At 35.8% G+C, this 25422-nt stretch overlaps 1 pseudogene; it reads right to left on the minus strand.

Annotated features, from left to right (window-relative positions):
* Window positions 1-7182: 7182 nt before the first annotated feature.
* On the minus strand, window positions 7183-7931 carry LOC141414079 (V-type proton ATPase subunit G 1 pseudogene; annotated as a pseudogene).
* Window positions 7932-25422: the final 17491 nt, after the last annotated feature.

The raw sequence follows: 25422 nt of genomic DNA on the forward strand, positions 1-25422 counted from the left end.
ATGTTGACTGCACAGGAAACAATGGACAAAGAGAAAACAATAACACAATAACGTTTATAAAGTGCTGAGAGAAAACTCACAGACATGTAAGCACAGACACATAAACCCACAGGTGTCAACTCAATTGTACAGCCGGAGAGATTACTAGTAAAATAGGATAGAAAAAGACATTATCAGAGTAATGAAAGCTTAGTGCATTGTCACATTCTTTTATCCTTTATTCTTTGGCTATTATTCACATTATTTTTATTACATTCTCATCTTTTATTTTCTCAATAGAATATTTTATTTTTTACTGCAATAAATTATCCCACATTTACTCACATTTAACTTTCACTCCTTTCTAAGGATCTAAATTAAATCTGGTGAAAATTCCCTTTAGTTTGAAGACCTTCTTTTAATATTTCTTAATTCCAATTCTTCACGTGATGAATTATCTGATGAAATTAAGTGTCCAGTGCCCGTATTTGTAAATTTTGTGTCATTGTGACAAAATACCTAGCACAAACAGCTTAAAGCAGAAGAGATATATTTTGCTCATGCACTTTGAGGATTCAGTCCACGGTTGGTTGGCCTTATCCATCTGAGAAGAATTTCATGACACTGGAGTCATGAGGCAGAGGCAGTCCTTCACTTCATGGTGAACACAATCAGAGAAACTGTATGAAGTCAAAGACCAGATACAACCTGCAAAGCTATGTACCCAGTGACCTTCCCCCAACTTGGTCCCACCTCCTAAACTTCCACTGTCTTCCAAAATATCACTATCTGGGGTACAGTCATTCATCAATGAGCCTGTGCAGGGACATTTCATATTCAAACTATAACATTGTACCTCTGGTCTCCAAAACCTCATAATTAAAATGCATTTAGTCAACCTCCAAGAACCCCTAAAGACTTAACAGTTCCAACATTGTTCACAGTTAAATCCAATCCTCTTCTGAGATTCAAGGCAAACTCTTTAGCTGTGAACCACTGTAAAATTCAAAAGTTACATACTTTCAAGATACAGCATAACAAAATAAACATTACCATTGCAAAAGGGAGGAATAGCAAAAGCAATGAAGGATCTAAACTAAATAAGAATGAAATCCGGGAGGCCAAACGTTAAATCCTGTAGCTCCCTGGGGCACCCTGTGGTTCCATGGTGTGAACTTGAAAGAGCTTGGGAAGCCATGCCCCAGTGCGTTGCCATTTGAAGCACTCATGGCATTGCTCATACTGGCTCCTATCATTACCCAAAGCTTTCCTCAGCAGACATTGTATATTCTTGCCATCTATAACATCCTAGTGTCACCACTGAACTTTGGCTTCAGCCTCAGAATTTCACACATCACCCTCTTAGGTGTTCTCTACTCCACAGGGAATCTGGCCCTGCTACACATTTCCTGCTTCTGAGGATTCTTTTTGAAATCTGGCAAAACCAAGGGCACTGAAAATGTAGCTGCTGCAAAGTAGCTATGTGGTCATGAAAAGCGTGATGAAAATATTTTCTACAAATTTGCTTTGCATCTCCATTTCTATATATTTTTACTGATATTAGATTCTTTTCAATATAACAATGATGGCAGTCGCGAAGAAATATTTGTAAGTGTAGGAAAGCTATTTCTCCAGAAACCAATTAGAAAATCAATCATGTCCAAAAATTTCCTTTTGTTTTCCTGTAATCCCTGCTTTTTTCCATGTCCTGCTTTTTTAAATTTCAAAGACAAAATTTCTTGGCTGGTTACTCTGTGTGCAATCATCTCATCTCTGTATGTTGCTACTCAAATTGAGATCTATTTCCTGGCTCTATAAGATGAAACACTACATTTTAATTTGTTAAATCTATCAAAATTTCTAGATTTCATCATACTTTTAAGAAATAGTGATAGAATAAATATTCTCCAGTACTAGCTTAAGTGTGAAAAAAAATGTAAATGAATATTGACATAGTGTGAGAATCTTTTTTTTTGAATGTTTAAAAGTTTCTTTGTTAGCACATATTAATTGTTCAAAATAGTGGGTCTATGACATTTTCATACATGTAGGTAATGAACTTTGATTATATTTTTATGTTTCATTTTTGATAAACATGTATTAATTATACTTATTAATGGGGTTCAAGGTGACATTTTCATACGTGTATACAGTATGTACTGATGAAATCTAATCACTTTTATCTACCTCCTCACCATTCCCCAACTCTAAAATCACTATTTTACTTTCAGGTCTCCATTTTTAGCTTCCACATATGGGAAAGAATGCATCAGTTGTCTTCCTGTGCCTCATGTTCTCCAGTTCTATCCATTTTGTTGCAAATGACAGGATTTTATTTTTCTTTATGGATGAGTAATATTCTATTGTGTATGTATATTACAAGTGTGAGAATTTAAATAAGGGCTCATCCAGACAATACTTATTCATGCTAGCAAACTAATTATCTACAGTTTTTGTTTGTCTTTAGTTGGGCATGTTTTGCTTTATTTTAGACTTTTTATTAACAGAAAGATGGCTTTGTTGTTTTTAATAGGTAGATATAATCTTTCTAGGCATGATATCTATATAAATGAAATGTAAGTACATTTTCTTTTGCACAAAAGATTAGCATTTTGGTCTTATTTGTATTTTTTTTCATTTTTCTTTTATTATTCATATGTGCATACAAGGTTTGGTTCATTTCTCCCCCCTGTCCCCACCCCCTCCCTTACCACACACTCCTCCCCCTCCCTCTCCCCCTCCTCAATACCCAGCAGAAACTATTTTGCCCTTATTTCTAATTTTGTTGTAGAGAGAGCATAAGCAATAATAGGAAGGAACAAGGGTTTTTGCTGGTTGAGATAAGGATAGCTATACAGGGCATTGACTCACATTGATTTCCTGTGCGTGGGTGTTACCTTCTAGGTTAATTCTTTTTGATCTAACCTTTTCTCTAGTACCTGTTCCCCTTTTCCTATTGGCCTCAGTTGCTTTAAGGTATCTGCTTTAGTTTCTCTGCATTAAGGGCAACAAATGCTAGCTAGATTTTTAGGTGTCTTACCTATCCTCACCCCTCCCTTGTGTGCTAAAGCTTTTATCATGTGCTCATAGTCCAATCCCCTTGTTGTGTTTGCCCTTGATCTAATGTCCACATATGAGGGAGAACATATGATTTTTGGTTTTTTGAGCCAGGCTAACCTCACTCAGAATGATGTTCTCCAATTCCATCCATTTACCAGCGAATGATAACATTTCCTTCTTCTTCATGGCTGCATAAAATTCCATTGTGTATAGATACCACATTTTCTTAATCCATTCGTCAGTGGTGTGGCATCTTGGCTGTTTCCATAACTTGGCTATTGTGAATAGTGCCGCAATAAACATGGATGTGCAGGTGCCTCTGGAGTAACAGTCTTTTGGGTATATCCCCAAGAGTGGTATTGCTGGATCAAATGGTAGATCGATGTCCAGCTTTTTAAGTAGCCTCCAAATTTTTTTCCAGAGTGGTTGTACTAGTCTACATTCCCACCAACAGTGTAAGAGGGTTCCTTTTTCCCACATCCTCGCCAACACGTTGTTGGTGGTGTTGCTGATGATGGCTATTCTAACAGGGGTGAGGTGGAATCTTAGTGTGGTTTTAATTCGCATTTCCTTTATTGCTAGAGATGGTGAGCATTTTTTCATGTGTTTTCTGGCCATTTGAATTTCTTCTTTTGAGAAAGTTCTGTTTAGTTCACGTGCCCATTTCTTTATTGGTTCATTAGTTTTGGGAGAATTTAGTTTTTTAAGTTCCCTATATATTCTGGTTATCAGTCCTTTGTCTGATGTATAGTTGGCAAGTATTTTCTCCCACTCTGTAGGTGTTCTCTTCAGTTTAGAGACCATTTCTTTTGATGAACAGAAGCTTTTTAGTTTTATGAGGTCCCATTTATCTATGCTATCTCTTAGTTGCTGTGCTGCTGGGGTTTCATTGAGAAAGTTCTTACCTATACCTACTAAGTCCAGAGTATTTCCTACTCTTTCTTGTATCAACTTAAGAGTTTGGGGTCTGATATTAAGATCCTTGATCCATTTTGAGTTAATCTTGGTATAGGGTGATATACATGGATCTAGTTTCAGTTTTTTGCAGACTGCTAACCAGTTTTCCCAGCAGTTTGTTGAAGAGGCTGCTATTTCTCCATTGTATATTTTTAGCTCCTTTGTCAAAGATAAGTTGCTTATAGTTGTGTGGCTTCATATCTGGGTCCTCTATTCTGTTCCACTGGTCTTCATGTCTGTTTTTGTGCCAGTACCATGCTGTTTTTATTGTTATTGCTTTGTAATATAGTTTGAAGTCAGGTATTGTGATACCTCCTGCATTGTTCTTTTGACTGAGTATTGCCTTGGCTATTCGTGGCCTCTTGTGTTTCCATATAAATTTCACAGTAGATTTTTCAATCTCTTTAATGAATGTCATTGGAATTTTGATGGGAATTTCACTAAACATGTAGATTACTTTTGGTAGTATTGACATTTTTACTATGTTGATTCTACCAATCCATGAGCATGGGAGATCTCTCCACTTTCTATAGTCTTCCTCAATCTCTTTCTTCAGAAGTGTATAGTTTTCCTTGTAGAGGTCTTTCACATCTTTTGTTAGGTTTACAGCTAGGTGTTTGATTTTTTTTGAGGCTATTGTAAATGGAATTGTTTTCATACATTCTTTTTCCGTTTGCTCATTGTTAGTGTATAGAAATGCTAATGATTTTTCTATGTTGATTTTATATCCTGCTACCTTGCTATAGCTATTGATGATGTCTAGAAGCTTCTGAGTAGAGTTTCTTGGGTCTTTAAGGTATAGGATCATGTCATCTGCAAATAGGGATATTTTGACAGTTTTTTTACCTATTTGTATTCCTTTTATTCCTTCTTCTTGTCTAATTGCTCTGGCAAGGAATTCCAGTACTATGTTGAATAGGAGTGGTGATAGTGGGCATCCTTGTCTGGTTCCTGATTTTAGAGGGAATGGTTTCAGTTTTTCTCCATTAAGTATAATGCTGGCTGTAGGTTTGTCATATATAGCTTTTATAATGTTGAGGAACTTTCCTTCTATTCCTAGTTTTCTTAGAGCTTTTATCATGAAATGATGTTGGATCTTATCAAAGGCTTTTTCTGCATCTATTGATATGATCAAGTGGTTTTTGTCTTTGCTTCTGTTAATGTGGTTTATTATGTTTATTGATTTTCGTATGTTGAACCACCCCTGCATCCCTGGGATGAAGCCTACTTGGTCATGGTGAATAATCTTTTTGATGTGTGGCTGAATTCGGTTTGCCATTATTTTGTTGAGGATTTTTGCATCAATGTTCATTAAGGAGATTGGCCTATAGTTCTCCAGGTGTCTTTGCCTGGTTTTGGGATAAGTGCAATACTGGCTTCATAAAATGTGTTTGGCAGTTTTCCTTCCCTTTCTACTTCATGGAACAGTTTAAGGAGGGTTGGTATCAGTTCTTCTTTAAAGGTCTGATAGAATTCAGCAGAGAATCCATGAGGTCCTGGAATTTTCTTTTTGGGGAGACTCTTGATTGCTGCTTCAATTTCATTTTGTGTTATAGGTCTATTCAGGTGATTAATTTCCTCTTGGTTCAGTTTTGGATGATCATATGTATCTAGAAATCTGTCCATTTCTTTTAGATTTTCAAATTTATTTGAATATAGGTTCTCAAAGTAGTCTCTGATGATTTCCTGGACTTCCATGGTGTTTGTTGTTATCTCCCCTTTTGCATTCCTAATTCTACTAATTTGGGTTTTTTCTCTCCTCATTTTAGTCAGGTTTGCCAGGGGTCTATCGATCTTGTTTATTTTTTCAAAGAACCAACTTTTTGTTTCATTAATTCTTTGTATGGTTTTTTTGGTTTCTATTTCGTTGATTTCAGCTCTTATTTTTATTATTTCTCTCCTTCTATTTGTTTTGGGATTTGCTTGTTCTTGTTTTTCTAGGAGTTTGAGATGTATCATTAGGTCATTGATTTGGGATCTTTCAATCTTTTTAATATATGCACTCATGGCTATAAACTTTCCTCTCAAGGCTTCCTTAGCTGTGTCCCATAGGTTCCGGTAGGTTGTGTTTTCATTTTCATTGACTTCCAGGAACTTTTTAATTTCCTCTTTTATTGCATCGATGATCCATTCTTCATTAAGTAATGAGTTATTTAGTTTCCAGCTGTTTGCATGTTTTTTGTCTTTACTTTTGTTGTTGAGTTCTACTTTTACTGCATTGTGGTCAGATAGTATGCACAGTATTATTTCTATTTTCTTATATTTGCTGAGGCTTGCTTTGTGCCCTAGGATATGATCTATTTTGGAGAAGGTTCCATGGGCTGCTGAGAAGAATGTATATTGTGTAGAGGTTGGATGAAATGTTCTGTAGACATCTACTAGGTCCATTTGATCTATTGCATATTTTAGATCTTGGATTTCTTTATTGAGTTTTTTTTTGGATGACCTATCTATTGATGATAATGGGGTGTTAAAGTCTCCCACAACCACTGTTTTGGCGTTTATATATGCTTTTAGGTCTTTCAGGGTATGTTTGATGAAATTGGGTGCATTGACATTGGGTGCATACAGATTGATGATTATTATTTCCTTTTGGTCTATTTCCCCTTTTATTAGTATGGAAAGTCCTTTATCTCATTTGATCAATGTAGGTTTGAAGTCTACTTTGTCAGAGATAAGTATTGCTACTCCTGCTTGTTTTCAGGGGCCATTGGCTTGGTAAATCTTCTTCCAGCCTTTCATCCTAAGCATATGCTTATTTCTGTCGGTGAGATGAGTCTCCTGTAAGCAACAAATTGTTGGATCTTCTTTTTTAATCCATTTTGTCAAATGGTGTCTTTTGATGGGTGAATTAAGTCCATTAACATTAAGCGTTAGTACTGATAGGTATGTGGTGATTCCTGCCATTTAGTTGTCTTAGTTGTTTGAAGGTTTTTTTTTTTTTTCAAATGCATGACAGAATCTTTACTTTTAAAATGAGTATCAGTACACCAAATAACATACCATAAGTTCTTAGTACTATCATCTAGTAATTTTGATTAAGATAAGCTAACAGCAGCCCAAATAAGTATACTAGCATTCATTATTGTAACACTTAGCCAGAATGAACTACTTTAAGGCTAGCTGCTGCTGAGTACAAGGTACAAACAACTATTTACTACTTTTTCATAGATAAAGCCCCTGACCTTTAAGAAAGTATAAGGGAAAAAAATTATTTAATCCCTTTCTTTCTTCAAAGAATTATTTTTCTTTTTTTTGTTCCTATAAGATCTAAGAAAGAAAAAAATCCACATTGACTCATGTTGCCTGAGCTAAAAAGCATAAGAAGACAAACAACATATCTCATTAAATCTCTAAGAAACATGAGGTAAAAAGAGGAAACTTTTGGGTAAGAACCAAGTTTGTACAAAGAATCTACTCTGCAAAAAGTAAAGGGACCTATTATAGCATACAGAAATAATTTAATGCCTTTCCTAAGACCAGACCTGCAGCTTTGCTAGTGCTCCATACTCCATGCGGGCATCTCCCACGCCAGCCCACAGAACAAGCAGTTCGCTCTTCCTCTATCCATTTATGTGGTAGTTTTCATGGATTTCTGGCCGGAAGTCACACACAAAGGCCAAGAGGTTATCCAGGACTTCATCCCTGTTCTGCTGGAAGTAGGTCTGGAGGATAGTCATCTTCTCCTGGGTCTCCTTCTCCACCTCCGTGCTGCAACTGCCATGAGATCCCAGTGCCGGAGCTTCCTTGGCCTTGAACTCTTTCTCCCTCTGCAGGCGGTACTGTTCAATTTCAGCCTGGGCTTCTTCTTTAGCCTGCTTCAGCCTCCGGTCCTTTCGCTTGTGGGCCTCAGACACCTTTTTGGCGGCCCGCTTCTCAGCGGCCCGCTTCTCAGTCTGCAGCAGCTGCTGGATCCCCTGTGACTGGCTGGCCATATTTGCGGCAACACAGGACCCAAGCAAGAGGCTCAGGTCAGCTGACCCGCCACCCACGATCTGCGCCTGCCCGTAGCCTGTTTGAAGGTTTGATTGTGTGTACCTAACTTGATGTTACTCTCTACTGTCTTGCTTTTTCTTATCCTGTGGTTTGGTGCTGCCTGCCTTTTTGTGGTTAAGTTGGGTGTCACTTTCTGTGTGCAGGATCCCTTGCAGAATCTTTTGTAATGGTGGCTTTGTGGTCACATATTGTTTTAGTTTCTGCTTATCACGGAAGACTTTTATTGCTCCATCTATTTTGAATGATAGCTTTGCTGGGTAGAGTATCCTGGGGTTGAAGTTATTTTCATTCAGTGCCCAGAAGATCTCACCCCACGCTCTTCTTGCTTTTAATGTTTCTGTTGAGAAGTCTGCTGTGATTTTGATTGGTTTACCTTTGTATGTTACTTGTTTTTTCTCTCTTACAGCCTTCAATATTCTTTCCTTAGTTTCTGAACTTGTTGTTTTAATGATGATATGTCATGGAGTAGTTCTATTTTGATCTGGTCTGTTTGGTGTCCTGGAAGCCTCTTGCATTTGTATGGGAATATCTTTCTCTAGATTTGGGAAATTTTCCGTTATTATTTTGTTGAATATATTACGCATTCCCTTCGCTTGCACCTCTTCTCCTTTTTCGATGCCCATGATTCTCAAGTTTGGTCTTTTGATGGAGTCAGTGAGTTCTTGCATTTTCTTTTCACAGGTCTTGAGTTGTTTAATTAATAGTTCTTCGGTTTTTCCTTTAATTACCGTTTCATCTTCAAGTTCTGAGATTCTGTCTTCTGTTTGCTCTATTCTGCTGGATTGGCCTTCCGTTTTGTTTTGCAGTTCTGTTTCGTTCTTTTTTCTGAGGTTTTCCATATCCTGGCTGTTTTCCTCTTTAATGTTGTCTATTTTTGTCCTGAGTTCATTTATCCATTTATTCATTGTGTTCTCTCTTTCACTTTGGTGTTTATACAGTGTTTCTATGGTTTCCTTTATTTCTTCTTTTACTTTTTCAAATTCTCTATTTTTATTGTCTTGGAATTTCTTGAGTGTCTCCTGTACATTTTGATTGACCCTATCCAGTATCATCTCTATAAAATTCTCATTGAGTACTTGTAGTATGTCTTCTTTTAAATTACTCTTGTGGGCTTCATTGGGTCCTTTGGCATAGTTTATCTTCATTTTGTTGGAGTCTGGATCTGAGTTTCTGTTCTCTTCATTCCCCCCTGGTTCCTGTACTAATTTTTTGCTGTGGGGAAACTGGTTTCCCTGTTTTTTCTGTCTTCCCGTCATTGTCGTTGGTGTTGTTACTGTCCCTGTACTGTGTGCAATTAAGTATTTTCTAGCTTGTAGTAATAACAGTGGTAATATTTAGAATGGAAGAGTGAGCTGAGATGGAAAGCAAGAAGTTAAAGAAAAGGGGAAAATAAATATACAGACAAGAGGGAGAAAGCAGAACAAGGTATCGACAAGAGAGTTTCAAAGGTATAAACAGGGAGTGTGTTAGTGTACTAATCGACAGTAAGCTGAACATACATTAGAGAGACAGAGAGAGGATTGAAAACCAAAGATAAAAAAGAATAAGTAAATGAAAGTAATATCTATATATAAAAATGAATTAAAATAAAATGGAAAATAGAAAATTAAAAAAAAAAACCAAAAAACTTCCAAGTTTATATGCAATGCAGTTTCAGTCTTAATAATTTATGTGTCCGTCTCAATCTCCAGCCCTGGAGTTGGTGCCTCAGATGTTGTTCTGTAGTTGTCTCATCAAAGGGGATGCATAAAGTAGAACAAAACTACACACACACACACACACACACACACACACACACACACACACACACACACACAAAAGCCCCACCAAGTGTCCCCAGTTCAAATGCAATACAGTTTCAGTAAGTTTTTTGGCTTGCAGGTGTAATTCGGTTGTTCTCTCCTCAAAGGTAGGGAGAAAAAGAAAAAAAAGCGTCTGGAGACAGTTCTGAGGGTGGTATCTGCAACTGTGGCTTGCCTGCTTGCTGCTCTCAGCCTGTAGCTGGCGGCGTTATTTATGCAGATCTCTGGGGTGAGCCAGCACTCACCTGGTCCCACAGGCTTTGTTTGCTCAGAGTTCTCCTGTGTGGGAGCCTCTGCTACAGGCTTTCCCCTTTCCAAGCAGTGGGAAAAGTGACACTGCCCCCGCGTTGTCAGGCCTGCATGTTTATTTACAGTTCATGTGGGAGGTAGGTCTTCCCCCCTCTCCTCTGAAGTTTTCTTCCCACTGCCACTTTCAGAAGCTTTTCTGCTCCTGCTTACTGGGTGGTGCTGCTGCTCCTGCCGGCCGCCATGTTTGTTTACAGTTCACGTGGGAAGTGGGTCTTTTCTCCTCTCACAAGCTTCCGCACTCCTGGTTGCTGGGCGTGCACCCCGCTCCCACCAGAGCCTCTCCTGCCTGCCCGGCTTGTTTATTTACAATCCCGGGAAGGATTCCCTTCCCCCAATCTTCAGCGCTCGGGGCTCCCCACCCTCTGTCCAGCGTATCTTAACTGTTCTTATTGCTTATTACTCAGTTTTTGTTTTTTTTTCCTGGGTGGAGGTCAGTCTGTCCAGGGGGCTATGCTGCTCTGGCCCAGGCTTGTCTGTGGGGGTACCATGGTACCGCGAAGCTCACCTGGTCTGCGTCTTCCCAAGCCATATGGGCACTGGCCACTGGTGGCCCCGGGGGCCCTCCTTGTTTCTCCATTTAATGTGAAGTGGAGATTCTCTGCACCTGCTGGAGATGTGGAGGGGTCAAAGTTATGCCTTTTCTCAGTGATTATGCCTGCAAAGTGTGTCTCCAGCGTCTCTCCAAGATTTCACTATAGGAGGGTCGCTTTCTGCTTCCTACCTCTAGCCGCCATCTTGGAATCTCATGTATTTTTTAAAATATTATGAAATACTAATATTACTAATAAAGGCAGGTACTGAATATATGAAAAATTAGTAATTAATAGACACACTTGCCTTTTTCATTTAGATGTTTCAGTCATGCAGTTTAGGAAGTAGGTCACAAATAATAAATAATTTTATCACAACACACTTTCCCATTTAAAAAGTTCTGTTCAAAAATTAGAACATACAGCAGCATAATTTTCATCATTTTGAGTTCCTAATATATTTGGGATGTTAATCTCTTATCAGGTTTACCATTGCAGATATTTCTTCTATTCTGTAGCTTGTCTCTGAATCCCATAGCATGTGATCTTTGCTGTACATAAGCATCTTAGTTTGATGTAATCCCATGTCTATTCTACTTTTTTTGCCCCTAATTCTTGGGTGTTTTCTAAAGAATTGTTGCCTATTTCAATTTTTTAAATGTTTTCTCCATGATTTTTTATAGCAATTTCATAGATAAGTGTTTGAGTTTAGGTCTTTCATCCTCCTTGAGTTGATTTTTTTTTTGTGGTGATAAAAGGCTTCTATTTCATTTTAATGCATATTGCCATTTTTTCAGCACCATTTTCTGAAGAGACTCTCTTTTCTCAGTGTATGCTATTGGCAGCTTTGTCAAAACCAATTTACTGTATGGTGTGGATTAATTTCTGGGATTCTATTCTGTTCCATTCTGGGATAGTAACAATAGCTTTGCAGTGTGTTTTAACATTAGGTGTTGTTATGCCTCCAGATTATTTTTTTTCTCAGTCAGCCTTGCTTCAGATTTTCCATATGAATTTCAGGATTTTTAAAATTTTTGTGAAGGAAATCATTGGAATTTTGATGGGGATTGCAGCAAATCTATAGATAGCTTTTGGTAACATGGCCATTTTAACAATATTAATTCTTAAAATCCATTAACATGGAATCTCTTTTTACCTTATTATGTGTCCTCTATAATTTATTTTACCAGTGTTTTACTTTTTATTGTAGTGATCTATCAGTTCCTTAGTTACATTTATTTCTAAATATTTTTGAGTTATTATGAAAAAGATTGCTTTCTTAATTTCTTTTTCTGAAATTTCATCATGTTCAAAAATGTTACCTTTTTGTATATTGATTTTCCATCCTTCTAATTTAGAGAATTAATTTGTAAGTTGTAATATTTTCTTGATGGGATATTTAGGTTTTTCCTAGTATCAATTTTATTTCTGCTCTAATTTTTGGTTTTCTCTCCTTTTAGTAACTTTGGGTTTGGCTTGTTACTGCCTTTGCAAGTCTTTAAGAAATATTGCTACTTTCTTTAAAATCTTTGTAGCCTTTCAATTATGCAGTTTTTGCTATAAAATTTTCTCTAAATATTATTTTTGTTATACCTGAAAGATTTTGATATGTTGTGTTGTCATTTCATTAATTTCCCGGATATTTTAATTTATTCCGACAGTCATTTGTCATTGAGGAGCACTTTCTATGTCTTTGTTATTTTCCAGTCTTCTAGTGGATGATGTGTAATTTCAGTCTTCTGTTGCCAAAGAAGATAAATGACACAATTTAATTTTTACAAATATTTTGAGATTTAAATTGTGGTCTAACACCATCCTGGAGAATGCCACACTCTGGAGAATACTGAATGTACTAATGAGACAATTGTGTATTCCGCTGATGTTGAATGTACTAGCTAGAAAACATATGCTAGGTCCATTTCTTCTATATGGTTGTACTCACATGTTTCTTTATTTCCTGTTTGATTGATATGTCCATTGAGGAATATGTTGTGTTAATGTCCCTACTATCACTGTATTTGCATCTTTATTTTATTTGCCTTAGGTGTTTGGGTGGTTCCCTATCAGGTACATATATATACACAATTGCTATAACTTCTTGTTATATAGGTCATTATATAAATCATTATATATATATATATCACTATATAAATGACCTTCTGTGTCTCTTTTTATAGTTTTTGATTTAAAGTTTGCTTTATCTGATGTGAGTATATATACTCCTAATTGTTTTGATTTCCATTTGTGTGATATGTTTTTTTGCAATGCTTTATATTTAGTGTCTAGGTATGTTTGTCAGTGAAATGTGCTTCTTATACCCAGCATATAGTTGAGTTTTCTTTTATTTACTCTTTCAGCCAGTCAATGTTCAATTGGTCAGTACAATCAATTTATATTAAGGTTATCATTGATAAATATGAGCATCTTCCTGACATTTTCTTAGTTGTGTTCTGCTTCTTTTGTATATTATTCTATTTCTTTTATAATTTATATTTGCAATTTGGTAATTTTGTGGCATGTTAAGTTGCAATTACTTTAACTCTCTCTTCCATATGTCTGTTATTCTAGATTATTGAATATTCTTGTGCTTTAATTATGGTAAGTACCATTCTTTCATTTCTGATGTAGGACTCTCATTGTTTCTTTTCTCTTCTTTATTCATTTATTCATATATGCATACATTGTTTGGGCCATTTCTCCCCCCTGCCCTATCATCCCCTCCCTCTTCCCCAACCCCCTGTCACTTCCAGGCAGAACCTGTTTTCCCATTTCTCCAATTTTATTGAAGAGAAGACATAAACAATAATAAGAAAGACAAAGTGTTTTTGCTAGTTGAGATAAGGATAGTTATACAGAGAGATTCCTAGCATTGCTTCCATGCACAAGTGTATCACAACCTGAATTGAATCATCGCAACCAGACCTTTTCAGTACTTCTGGTTACCTTCCCATATTGACCTCTGTCATTTTAAGGTTACTGTATTAGCTCCTCTGGAGTGGGGACATCAAATGCTTTCATGTTTTGGGTTTTCTACCTATCCCCATACCTTCCGTATGTGCTCTCCCCGTGTCATGTGGCCCAAGTTCAACACATTGCTGCATTTGCCCTAGATCTAAAGTCCACATATAAGGGAGAACATACAATTTTTGGTTTTCTTAGCCTGGCTAACCTAGCTCAGAATGATGTTCTTCAGTTCCATCCATTTACTTGAGAATGATAAGATTTCATTCTTCTTCATGGTTGAGTAGAGTTCCATTGTGTATAAATACCACATTTTCTTAATCCATTCTTTAGTAGTGGGGATCTTGGTGTTTCTATAACTTGGCTATTGTGAATAGTGCTGCAATAAAGAAGGATGTGCAGATGCCTCTGGAGTAATCTGTGTCACATTCCTTTGGGTATATCCCCAGGAGTGGGATTGCTGGATCATATAGCAGATCTGTTTAAATTTTTATGAAACCTCCATATTTTTTTCCAGAATGGTTGCACTTGCTTGCATTCCCACAGCAGTGTACAAGGGTTCCTTACTCCCCACATCCTCGCCAACACCTATTGGTGGTGGTGTTTTTGATGATGGCTATTCTAACAGGGGTGAGGTGGACTCTTAATGTGGTTTTGATTTGATCTCTAGTGTGGCTAGAGATGCTGAGCATTTTTTCATGTGTTTTTTGGCCATTTGAATTTCTTCTTTTGAGTAAATTCTGTTTAGTTCAGTTGCCCATTTCTTTATTGGTTCATTGATTTGCAGAGAGTTTAGTTTTTTAAGTTCCTTGTATATTCTGGTTATCAGTCCTTCTTCTGATATGTAGCTGGCAAATATTTTCTCCCACTCTGTGGGTGGTCTCCTTAGTTTACAGACCATTTCTTTTGTTAAGCAGAAGCTTTTTAATTTTATGAAGTCCATCCTTTCTCTTAGTTGCTGAGCTGCTGGGGTTCTGTTGAGGAAGTCCTTGCCTATACCTATTTCTTCCAAGGTATTCCCTGCTCTTTCCTGTATAATGTTGGAGTTTTGGGTCTGATATTAAGGTCCTTGCTCCATTTTGAGCTGATACTAGTATAAAGTGATAAACATGGATCTAGTTTCAGTTTTTTAGAGACGGATAACCACTTTTCCCGGCAACATTTGTTGAAGAGGCTGCTTTACTCCATTTTATGGTTTTGGTGCCTTTGTCAAAAATAAGGTAGGAATAGCTGTGTGGATTCATATCTGGGTCCTCTATTCTGTTCCACTGGTCTTCATTTCTGTTTTTGTACCAGAACCATGCTGTTTTTATTGCTATTGCTTTGTAATATAGTTTGAAGTCAGGTATTGTGATTCCTCCAGCATTGCTCTTTTTGCTAAGTATTGCCTTGGTTATTTGTGGTCTCTTGTGTTTCCAAATGAACTTTATAGTAGATTTTTCAGTCTCTGTGATGAAAGTCATTGGGATTTTGATGGGAATTGCATTAAATGTGTAGATTGCTTTTGGCAGAATAGCCATTTTTATTATGTTGATTCTGCCAATCCATGAGCATGGGAGATCTTTCCACCTTCTGTAGTCTTCCTGGATCTCTTTCTTCAGGGATTTGTAGTTCTCCTTGCAGAGGTCATTCACATCCTTTGTTAAGTTTACTCCTAGGTTTTTGAAGCTATTGTAAATGGAATTGTTTCCATGTATTCTTTCTCAATTTGTTCATTGTTGGTATATAGAAAAGCTATTGATTTTTCTAAGTTGATTTTGTATCCTACCGACTTGCTGTAGCTGTTGATGGCATCCAGGAGTTTTTGGGTAGAGTTTTTTGGATCTTTAAGGTATAGGATCATATCATCTGCAAATAGGGATATTTTGGCAGTTATTTAACCTAGTTGTATTCCTTTTATTTCTTTTTCTTGCATAATTGCTCTGACTAGGAATTCCAGTACTATGTTGAATAGGGGTGGAGATGGTGGGCACTCTTGTCTTGTTCCTGATTTTAGAAGAAATGGTTTCAGTTTTTCACCATTAAGTGTGATGTTGGCTATAGGTTTGTCATATATAGCTTTTATAATGTTGAGGTATATTCCTTCTTTTCCTAGTTTTCTTAGAGCTTTAATTATGAAGTGGTGTTGGTTCTTATCGAAGGCTTAGGGCTTGAGCCACTATGTGAGGCCTTATTTATGCTTTATTATGTTAATTCTGTTACTTCTAAAATTTTCATTAATATATACATATACATGTGTATGTATACTTATATACATATATGCAATAATATATTTTAATTAATATGTGCATATATAATTAATATATGCACATATATACATATGTGTGTTTATATTGTACATAGTAGTGAATTTCGTTTTGACCTTTCCATGCTTGAATACGATATAGTTTGATAGTATTCACCCTCTCTACCACCAATTCTTTTGCCTCTCCTCCTCTTTAGTCCTGTCAACATCTCTAAGAATACTGTCCTCTTCTTTTCCTCCTAAATTTCACAAAAGATAGATTAAGTCATTAACACCTGTCTTTGTGAAACTGAGTTATTTTGCCTAACATGATGATCAACAATTCTACCCATTTTAATGCAAATGGTATAATTTTGTTCTTTATAGCTGAATACTCCTTTTGGATACATATCACTTTTTTTTTTTCCATTCTTATCCTGATAGACACCTAGGCTGATTCTATAACGTGACTTTCGTGAATAATGCAATGATAAACATGGGCATTTAGTAAGTTGTCTTTGATTCTTTGGATATATACTCAGTTGTATAGCTGAAAATTTGGCTTTATTTTTAATTTTTGAAGATACATCAAAACAAGTTCCAAACTGATTAGACAAATTTACCTTCCCACCAATAGTCTCCTTTTTCCATGGAACCTCATCAACACTTTTTGTGTTTTTGTTTATTTGCTTTCTTATTGATAACTGTTGTAAGTAGGGTAAGACATGGGCTCTAAATGTAGTCTTGATCTGCATGAACTTTATGGTTAAATATGTTCAACAGTTTTTCATGCGTCTTATCATTTTTACTTCTTTGTTTGCAAATTATATAGTTTCTGTGTGCATTCACTGATTGCTGTTTAATTTCTTAAGTTTTTGTATATTCTGGGGATTAATTCTCTGTCAGGTGAATGGTTGGCAAAGATTTTTCCCATTCTGTAGGTTGTCCCTTCACTCTGTTGTTTTCTTGGCTATGCAGAAGTTTTTAATTGATGCAGTTCTATTTTTCAGTTCTATCTCTTTTCCTGAGCTATTGTCCTTTACAGAAAGTCCTTGCCTATGCACATATCTTAAAGTGTTTCCCTTCTATTTCTCCAGTAGTTTCACAGTCTCAGGTCGTGCTTTTTGTTTTTTGATCCAAGTTTAACTGATTCTGTACAGGGCTGGAAATAGGAAATTTGTTTTAGCCTTTTTCATATTGATACTCACTTTTCTCAGCAATACTTATTAAACAGGTGCTATATTTTCCACTGGGTGTTTTTGACACCTTTATCAAGTATCAAATGACTATACATGCCAAAGTGTCTGTTTTTTTGTTTACTTTTGTTTTTGTCAGTACTATGTTTTTGTTAATATGGGTTTTAAAGTCCAATATTGGGATACTTTCAGTGCTCCCCCTTTTGGTTATTCTAGGCCTTCTGTGTTTGCATATGAATAGAATTCTTTTCTATTTCTGGGAAGAATGTCTGTGGAATTTTGATGGGGAGTAAATTAAAGTGTTGATTGTTTTCAGTAAAATGATCATTTTAACAATATGATATTTGTTTATCCATTAACATGGAAGGTCTTTTCCACCATCTGCTGTATTCTTTAATTTTTTTCATCAGTGTTTTTAATTTTCATTTCAGAAGCTTTTCACCTATTTGGTCATGATTTTTATGAAGTTTTTTGGGGAAGCTATTGTGAATGAAATTTCCTTTCTAATTTCTTTTTCAACAAGTTCATTATTGGCCTTCAGAAAAGGTACTGACTTTTATATACTGGTTTTTGTGTCCTACCACTTTGTTGAGTGTTTATCAGAGCTAAATGTCTTGTGGTAGACTTTTTACTGTCCTTTAAGTATAGGATCATGTCATCTGCAAACGAGAACAATTTAACTTCTTCCTTTCCTATTTGTATCCATTTTATTTCTTTCTCTTGCATTTCTCTGTCTACGAATTCAAGCATTATATTGAATAAGAGTGATGAAAACTGAGACCATTGTCTCATTTCTGATTTTAGAGGAAATTATTTCAGTTTTTCTCATTCGCTATAATGTTCCTATAGTTTTGTCTTATATAACCTTTACTATTTTGAGGCCAAATGGTTTTCTTCCCAGTTTCTTCAGAATATCTCTCATTAAAGTACATTGAATTTTGTCAAAGATTTTTCCTGCAAGTACTCAGATGAACATGTGATTTTTTTTTCTTGATTCTATTTTTGTGCTGCATTGTTTATCTATTTGTGCATGGTGAGCAAATCTGGAATGAAAGCACTTGATCATGGTGTATGATATTTAATGTAATGATAACTCAGTTTGCAAATACTGTAGTTAAGACTTTTAGGTCTAAGTTCATCAATGAACCTGGTCTATAGGATTATTTTTGTTTGTTGTGTCCTTATCAGCTTTTGGTATGAAGTTAATACTGGCTTTTCATGTAATGAGTTTGGAAATATTCCTTCCTTTTCTGTTTTGTGGAATAGTTTAAAGATGATTAATTTCTTTAAAGGTCGGGTAGAATTCAGTAGTGAATCCATCCAATCCCAGGCTTTAAAAATTTTATTTATTTATTTTTTGGTGGGGGTTAGTTAGCTTTATCTCATTGCTTGTTATTGATATACTCAGTATTTTTGCAACCTCTTGGTTTAGTTTTGCTTAGTCACATATGTCTATAAACTTGTATATTCTAGATTTCCCAATTTGCTAAAATTTAAGTTTTTCAATATTTTTCCTAACAGTTCCCTGGATTTCACTGATATCTGATGGAATATCTCTTTTTTTCACCACTAATTTTATTGATTTGGATATTCTCTCCATTTCTTTTGGTTAAACTAGGAGTTTGTGAATCTTATTAGTCTTTTCCAAATCCAGATTTTGTTTTATTGAAACTTTGTGCTTTTCTTTTGATAGCCAGTTAATTAATTTCAGACATGGTTTTTATTATATATTTCCTTGTACTCATTTTGTATTTGGAATGTTCTTGTTTTTCTAAGACTGTGAGGTGCATCATCAATTTACTTCTTTGTGATCTCTCATATTTTTTAACTGTAGAATCTCATAGCTATAAACTTCCCTCTTAGAATTGACTTCTCCATTTTCCACAGGTTCTGGTAAGTTGTGTTTTGATTTTTACTTGGTTATAGGAATTTGTGAATTTTCTTCCTGATTTCAAAGAGCATAATATTTAGTACTCCTAAATTTGTGTATTTTCTGTAGGTTCTATTGTTGATTTGTAGTTTTTCTTCTATGATCTGATAAGTCACAAGAAATTACATATTTTGTCCATTAGAACTTGATTTATAATTGAAAATATTATCTATTTTGTAGAATGTTTCATGGGCTGCTGGGAATATTCTATTTTCCATTCCATAAACATTGCATTGAATATATCATAAATGCCCATCAAATCTCTTCCATCTTTGGTGCAACTTAACTCTGAAGTTTCATTTTTTAATCTTTTTACTGAGATGGATGATACTTCTATTGATGAGAGTAAGGGAATGAGTTACATACTATTACTGTATCTGGATATAGATACAGTATCCAGTAGGATTTTTTTTATGAAATTGGGTGGACTAAAAATTGTTGTGTATATATTTATGATTTTTATGTCTTATTGATGGCTTTTCCCTTCATTAATGTTTTCACCTTTTTATCTCTTTTAAATAATTTTGCCTTTAAATCTACTTTGAGTATCACAAACTCTGGTAACTTTTATTTTCCCATTTGCTTGAAATATCATTTTCCATCCTTTCACTGTCAGAGTATGCTTATGTTAGTCAGTCATGTGGGTTTCTTGCAGACTGCAGTTAGAGCTTATTTTTTTTTTAAATGTAACCAAGCATCCTGTATCTTTTGATTAGAGAATTAAGAAGATTATTATTCAGGGATATTATTGGAAGACATGCCCTAATTCATGGTATTTTGGGTTTTTTTTTAATCTTTTTCACAGTCTGTGTAGTCTTTATTTTTACCTTATTTATGTTAAAAAGTCACTGGTTTATTGAGTTACTAATGTTGATTCTTCCATAACTGTTATTTTTCCTTATTTTAGTGAGATTTTATTCTTTTCTTAGTTCTCATGATTTGTATGTTTTACTTCTTCTAAGTATATGATTCTTTTGCATATTACCTGAAATGATGGCTGGGTGGTCTTGTATTGCTTTAATTTGTGTTTATCCTCCAAAATATTTCTCCTTTGATGAGAAATAAAAGTTATCAAGGATAACTTTTTATTGTGAACTGCTAAGAAAACAACCACCAGAAAAAAATGGCAGCCTATAGATTGGGATAAAATATTTACAAAACATATACCTTATAAGCAATTAATCTCTCAAACATATAAGTAACTCCTACAACCCAGTAACATCACAAAACTGTACTATGATTTTTAATGGGTTAAAGACTCAAACAGTGTTTGAGCATTTCAAATAGATTTTTTAGCTTTTCTTTATACCTCTGTTTAATGTTTCTATTAAAGACATAGAAATGTTCAACAGAGATATAAAGAAATGCTCAAAATCACTATTGGGAAGTACAAATAAAAACTACAATGAGAAATCACCACACACTTCTCAAGATGGCCATTATCAAAACAATAAATACAAGTGTTGGTATGGATGTGAAAAAACAAGAGACTTACTTGTATACTGTTGGTGGGAATGCAGAATGTTGCAGCCACCATAGGCAGCAGTATGAAGTTTCTCCAAGAAATGAAACATGAAACTTCCATGTGATTCAGCAATCCCAATTCTGGGTATATATCCAAAAAAATTGAGTCAGGATCTCAAAGAGATATTGGCATGCCTTTGTTTATAGCAACAATATTCACAATGGCCAAGATGTGAAAACAATTTAAATGTCTATCAACTGATAGATAAGGAAAACATGATAGATACACCTACAATATTCAGCCTTTAAAAAGAAGGAACGTCTGCAATATGTAAAAACATGGATGAGCCTTGAGGACATTTTGCTAAGTGAAGTAAGCCAGTCACAAAAAGACAAATACTGCACGATTCCACATATAGGTGGGGTCTAAAACAGTCAAATTCATATAATCAAAAAGTAGAATGGTGGTTTCTAGGGCTTGATAGGGGGGTGAAATGGGAAGTTACTCATCAATGAGCATAAAACTTCAGCCAATCAAGATGAATAAGTTCTTGAGATGTGCTATATAACATTGTACCTACAGTCACCAATACTGCAATGTACACTTGAAAATTTGTTTATTGCCACAATAAAATACATTTTAAAAGATTAAAAAAAAGGATAACTTTTCCCTGTATAACAATTTTAGTTAGTAGTCTTTTAATTTCAGGTCTTAAAATATATTATTCCAATCTCTACTGGCCTTTAGAGTTTATGCTGAGAAGTCTGCAGTTGTTATGAGGGTTTGTCTTTGTAAGTGACTTGGTGATTCTCCCTTGCGACTTTCAATATTCTGTCTTGATTGTGTACTCTTGGTATTAATTATAATATGGTGTGGTGAGGTTCTTTACTGGTCATGTCTATTTGAATTCTACATACCTCCTGGACCTTGATGCCCACATCATCCCCAAGATCTGGGAAATTTTTGACTATGATTTCACTGAATAGGTTTTCAATCTTTTTTTGTGTGAATTTCAGTGCCTTTTTATATATCAAATATTTGTAAGATTGTCCTATCTATCATGTCCCCTGGTCATGGAAGTTGTGACCATAATTCATTTTCTTTATTATCATCTGAAAGCAATTATGTATCAACTTCACCTTCCATCCCTAGTATCCTATCTTCTTTTTGTTTGGTATGCTTTTGTACTTTTTTTTTTTTTTTTTGGCAGTACTGGAGTTTGAACTGAGGGCTTCCTGCTTGCTAAGCAGGCTCTCTACCATTTGAGCCACTCTGTCTGCATTTTTGTGTTGGGTATTTTTGAGATTGGGTCTTGCAAAAATATTTGTGTAGGCTGGCTTTGGACAACAACCCTCCCATTTCTGCCTCTTGAGTAGCTAGGATTTAGAGGCGTGCCTGACAGCACTTTTTTTTTTTTTCTTTTGGAGGCACTGGGGTTTGAACTCATGTCCTCCCACTTGCCAGGCAGGTACTCCTACTGCTAGAGCAACTCTGCCACATCTGCACTTTTTTTCATTAGCATATGTTAGTTGAACAGGGGAATTCATTGTGACATTTACATATGTCTTACAATATCTTCATTAGAACCACCCCCTCCATCATCATCCCTCATTTCCCCTCCCTCTTCATAGAACAATTTCAACAGGTTTCATTGTTCAATTTTTATTCATAAATACAAAGTACATCAACCTGATTTGTCCTCCTTCTTCAACCTCTCTGTTTACTCTCTCCCCTCGCACTGGTACCCTTTCCTGGACAGGACTAATCTTACTTTCCTGTACTTCATTTTTGGTGTATGTTTTGATTGTTCAAGGGGGTTTCACCTTGGTATTTCACACATTTATATATCATGCATCATTCAGATTAACCCCCTCCATTACTTACTCTTTCTCTAACACCCTGCTCCCCTATTATTCAATAGCTTACAATGCATTTCCTTATACTGCCTTCATACACAGATGCAATGTATTTCAATATTCACTCTCTATCATTCATTTTTACCTTTCCAACCTTTTTGTAGTCCCCATAGATCAACCCACTATTACAATCATATTCTCAATCTTTCTCTCTCTCTTCAGAAGGACAAAAGTCACATGTTTTCCCTCATATGTGGAAGCTTCAATTAAAAGATAAACGTAAACATAAATACACAAATGGTCTTATATTCTTGTTGTTTTCCACACATTTTTGTTTTAGTGAGATTAATTTCCAAGATTTTCATTTATATTTCCATAGTTTCTGTCTCTGCTGAATTTCTCATTCATATATGATATTGTGCTCATTATTTTAACTGGTATTTATTTGTATATTTTTTGAAGTCATTTAACATTTTTAAAATCAGAATTTTCAACTCATTATCTGTCATTTCATCTTTTTTCATATAGTAGATGAAATTATTGAAGAATTATTAACTTTTTTTTGGAGGGGTTGTGTTGCTTTGTTTTTTCATATTTCTTTTATTTTTATGCTACAATTTAAAAATCTGTTAAAATACATATCTCTCCCACTTTTTATGAGGGTCTTCTTAGTGACCATCCTTCTCTAGACTCAGGAATAAGAAAGCAAGCTTCAGTAACAATATCAATTAAAAGACAAATATGTAACTATGGTGAAAAACACAATTATCCACTATGCTGTAAATTAAATTAGAGAAGAGGCAAAATTAATAAGTTACAGTAAGACGTAACAATGTAAAAAAGACAAAAATAAAATTAACAAAGTAGGAGCAAGATAAAAAGAAAGGAAAAAGAATGTGAGATATTGGTATGGGAACAAATAGTGAGGGAAAACAGAGTAATACCCAAAATAAAACAGTGGAAGAATGAAAGGAACAGGAAAAACATTTTTGAAGATTCTTCTTTGCTAACTAGATGAAGATACTCCTTTCACACAGCTCTGGTTCTAGAGTTTGCCAGGTATGATATGGGGGACAGTGTGATTTGTTCCTTCTCAGATTCAAACAGGTCAATTGCACAGAGTAGTATGGAGGTTGAGCTGGAGGAAGCCAAAATAATCTCAGCTCAGGGTTATATTCATGTCAGTGAGCTCGGTGTGTGATCCTGAGACAAGGCAACTCTAGGAGATGCTCTTGAGTTGATCTTAGCGAGTAAGCTGGAAGACTTTTCTGACGCATGCCCACTTGTATACGAGTAGCCTTGCCAGTGTACCTGGTATGTGGGAAATATTCAAGCAAAAGTGACTAATCCTTTAAATGTTTCTGCATGGAGAAGGAGACCATGACAAAACAATCTATGTTGGAGGATTGATGAGTACCAGGTACTGAATAGCACCCTAATCCCTGCCACACTGGTCTCCATTCTAGCCATTACATGAAAATCCACACACAAGTGGTATTTCTTCTTGTCTTAGATGTTAAATAGAGCTTTCAATGGAACTGCCTTCTCTCTGTAACACAGAGAGTGCTTTCTTCCATGTGTACTTGTGACCATGAACTTGTGGTTCAATCAGATGAATTTTTTGAGCCCATACTACTTCTTGGGGTGGCTGCTCACTGAATCAGTATACAGAAGAAGGCTATTGTGATTTGGAAAAATGTGAAGGTTTCTGCTCCTCCTGGGAGTAATGTTAGATAGTAGAATCCTTCCTAAAGTGGCTCCCCATCAGAGCATCTAACACTAAACTAGGAAGTACAGGAGACACCTTTCCTTGTGTCAGATTTCTGCAAGGGTTTAAGACCTCCTCTCTTAGGCTATATTTTTGCTAGCTGATGAATTGTGCATTTGTAGATCTTGCTGCCACTTTACTTCTTTCTTTTGTGTACAGCCACATTGAAGGGAATCTCCTCCTACAATGCCACCTCATCATTGCTGTTAGGTCTGTATTTCCCTTATTATTGCAAAGTCTACTATTTTGCATTTCTCCAGATTGCTGACTACTGTCAGTTTTATTTCAGTGCTTTTCCATCCCACCACACCTCTCTCTGAAGCTGTACACCTGTTGTTTTTCTTCCATCTCATGAAGAGGCAGGAGAGTGCCAGATGTCTATAATCTTCCATCTTCCTCCATCATATTGAATTCTTTCATATTGAAGGTGCCATCTGCATTCCAAAGTTAGGAATTCTCTGTTAAACAGAGATCTGTTCCCTTGTTTTAATGTTTATCTGGATGTTTACTCTCCAATGCCTATACAAACATATGCAGAGGAAAAGGTGTACAGAGACTGTAGCAGTTCCACACGTTAAAATTTGTGTTCTAGTTTCACAATTTCAGTTTCTCCAAGTGTGAGATTTCATCAAGGAAATAGCTGGGCTTGAGCTATCTTATTGGCACTCTAAAAAGAGGGATACATCAGGTTGTGAGATTTCATTATCTTTGGGGAGCAGCATTGAGTTTGAACTTAGGTCCTTGAGCTTACCAGGCAGTTGATCTACCTATAGAGCTGTACCCCCAGCCCTTATGCTTTAGTTGTCTTTTGAATAGGGTCTAACATTTAATCACTGGGCTGGCCTGGGTTGTGGACTTCCTATTTTTGCTTCCCACATAGCTGGGATAATAGGTCTGCAACCACCACACACAGCTTTTGTTGGTTGAGATGAGGTCTCATGAACTTTCTACTTGGGCTGGTCTCCAACTATTCCTCCCTATCTATTCCTCCTACCTAGCTTGAATTATAGAAGTGAACTGACTCACCCTGGCCTTATTTGTATTTGAGATACACCTCATTTGGTGAGAGTTAGGAAATAATAAGAGGAACAAAATGTCCAAATAGACTTTTATTTTCAATATCAGAGAACAACATTAGCAGAGGCACTCACATACTTCAAAAGAAATTACTCATACAGCACCATGAAAGTTTGTAAAGGGCTCATCATTCAAGGTTATTGGGAGAAGACAACTGGCCAGAGGAAGCCAAGTAGGGAGCTTGACTCTCTAATTCATCCACACCCAAAATCAATGTCTGGTTTAAGGAAGGAACAGAAGAGTCAATGAAGCAGAAATCAGATTAAGATCATTGGAATACAAATAAGTTGGATACATTTTGAGAAAAAAATG

The sequence above is a fragment of the Castor canadensis genome, chromosome 11, assembly GCF_047511655.1.
Source record: "Castor canadensis chromosome 11, mCasCan1.hap1v2, whole genome shotgun sequence".
In the NCBI taxonomy this organism is placed as follows: Eukaryota; Metazoa; Chordata; class Mammalia; order Rodentia; family Castoridae; genus Castor; species Castor canadensis.